This window comes from Procambarus clarkii, unplaced genomic scaffold, assembly GCF_040958095.1.
Source record: "Procambarus clarkii isolate CNS0578487 unplaced genomic scaffold, FALCON_Pclarkii_2.0 HiC_scaffold_122, whole genome shotgun sequence".
In the NCBI taxonomy this organism is placed as follows: Eukaryota; Metazoa; Arthropoda; class Malacostraca; order Decapoda; family Cambaridae; genus Procambarus; species Procambarus clarkii.
Window position 1 is genome coordinate 1,502,121 of NW_027189155.1, and position 2,940 is coordinate 1,505,060.

A 2,940-nucleotide genomic window follows, 5' to 3' on the forward strand; every position below is an offset into this window, starting at 1 on the left:
ACACGTCGTCGTGTCCTACCAGAGCCTCTCGTCGTCCCACCGTTTAGCGCGTCGTCTCCGTGCCTCCTCACTGCAGGTCCGTCCTCCTCCTTGACTTCTTGAAGGTTGGAGTCGGTCTCCTGGCCGTCGTCTTCTCCCAGCAACGGCTGTCGCCTACGTCTCAGCTACAGTCGTTCGGTTTCCCCAAATAGTCCTCTCTTCCTCAGCTACCCAGTGGCTCTGTCAGCCACTACGCTGTCACGAACTGGTGAATTGCCACAGACGTCAACATACGTCACTGCACGGCTTCACTGCTACTGGCACAGTACCTGACTGGAGCACTTGTTGCTCAAATAACCGTCAATTCCCTCTTCTGGTTCAACACATGAACTAGGGAAGACTTCTCAGAGTACTGGCGGACTTCAGGTGACGCGTAAATCCACGGTAGTGGGAAACAGCTGTCCGACAGACAGGACCACTCGTCGCACGTCCGACCTCTATGACGTGTCGTGTCTGACTGGCGCCAGCCCGGCGCGCTGGCCGGACCCCCTTCCTTCGTGACGTCACTTTCGCTATGGGAGGTTTTCATTGGCTCCCGGTGCCACATTGCTGTCGGTGACCAATCCGGTGCCACTGACGTCACACGGTTTTGGCGGGAGATCAGGGAAGCCAGCGCCATCTTGGCTCCCTAAAGGGCCTAAACCACAGGCCAAAATATTACTATTTCACAAATTTCTCGGCTCTCCGAGAACACTTCACTCTCTCCCATATATCAAATTGTAGCCTGCAACGTAGAGAACGCTTGGGAAAAGTAGACATGACTCTTACTGCAGGCGTGGGAGAATTATAAGGGGGGGAACACCGTCACACTTGGAAATTATTTTTCTCATAAGAACTTTAACAAACTCATATGACATTATTTTTCATTATAAGAATTCCCTAATTCCAAATCTGTGACTCCCCAAATTCACCTGAAAACCCTAAAGCGCTACACGTGAATTTCCAGAAAAAAAAAGGTACCTGTGAGTCGTACAACTCACAGGGGTCCTCTCCCAAAAAAATAAGGTACCTGTGAGTCGTACAACTCACAGGGGTCCTCTCCCCCAAAAAAAAGGTACCTGTGAGTCGTCCACCCTACTACTAGTGACGGGTCTGGTGGAGGGTATTATGTCAGTGACGGGTCTGGTGGAGGGTATTATGTCAGTGACGGGTCTGGTGGGAGGGTATTATGTCAGTGACGGGTCTGGTGGAGGGTATTATGTCAGTGACGGGTCTGGTGGAGGGTATTATGTCAGTGACGGGTCTGGTGGAGGGTATTATGTCAGTGACGGGTCTGGTGGAGGGTATTATGTCAGTGACGGGTCTGGTGGAGGGTATTATGTCAGTGACGGGTCTGGTGGAGGGTATTATGTCAGTGACGGGTCTGGTGGAGGGTATTATGCCAGTGACGGGTCTGGTGGGAGGGTATTATGTCAGTGACGGGTCTGGTGGGAGGGTATTATGTCAGTGACGGGTCTGGTGGAGGGTATTATGTCAGTGACGGGTCTGGTGGGAGGGTATTATGTCAGTGACGGGTCTGGTGGAGGGTATTATGCCAGTGACGGGTCTGGTGGGAGGGTATTATGTCAGTGACGGGTCTGGTGGAGGGTATTATGCCAGTGACGGGTCTGGTGGAGGGTATTATGTCAGTGACGGGTCTGGTGGAGGGTATTATGTCAGTGACGGGTCTGGTGGAGGGTATTATGTCAGTGACGGGTCTGGTGGAGGGTATTATGTCAGTGACGGGTCTGGTGGAGGGTATTATGTCAGTGACGGGTCTGGTGGAGGGTATTATGTCAGTGACGGGTCTGGTGGAGGGTATTATGTCAGTGACGGGTCTGGTGGAGGGTATTATGTCAGTGACGGGTCTGGTGGAGGGTATTATGTCAGTGACGGGTCTGGTGGAGGGTATTATGTCAGTGACGGGTCTGGTGGAGGGTATTATGTCAGTGACGGGTCTGGTGGAGGGTATTATGTCAGTGACGGGTCTGGTGGAGGGTATTATGTCAGTGACGGGTCTGGTGGAGGGTATTATGTCAGTGACGGGTCTGGTGGGAGGGTATTATGTCAGTGACGGGTCTGGTGGAGGGTATTATGTCAGTGACGGGTCTGGTGGAGGGTATTATGCCAGTGACGGGTCTGGTGGAGGGTATTATGTCAGTGACGGGTCTGGTGGAGGGTATTATGTCAGTGACGGGTCTGGTGGAGGGTATTATGTCAGTGACGGGTCTGGTGGGAGGGTATTATGTCAGTGACGGGTCTGGTGGAGGGTATTATGTCAGTGACGGGTCTGGTGGAGGGTATTATGTCAGTGACGGGTCTGGTGGAGGGTATTATGTCAGTGACGGGTCTGGTGGAGGGTATTATGTCAGTGACGGGTCTGGTGGAGGGTATTATGTCAGTGACGGGTCTGGTGGAGGGTATTATGTCAGTGACGGGTCTGGTGGAGGGTATTATGTCAGTGACGGGTCTGGTGGAGGGTATTATGTCAGTGACGGGTCTGGTGGAGGGTATTATGTCAGTGACGGGTCTGGTGGAGGGTATTATGTCAGTGACGGGTCTGGTGGAGGGTATTATGTCAGTGACGGGTCTGGTGGAGGGTATTATGTCAGTGACGGGTCTGGTGGAGGGTATTATGTCAGTGACGGGTCTGGTGGGAGGGTATTATGCCAGTGATGGGTCTGGTGGAGGGTATTATGCCAGTGACGGGTCTGGTGGAGGGTATTATGTCAGTGACGGGTCTGGTGGAGGGTATTATGTCAGTGACGGGTCTGGTGGAGGGTATTATGTCAGTGACGGGTCTGGTGGAGGGTATTATGTCAGTGACGGGTCTGGTGGAGGGTATTATGTCAGTGACGGGTCTGGTGGGAGGGTATTATGTCAGTGACGGGTCTGGTGGAGGGTATTATGTCAGTGACGGGT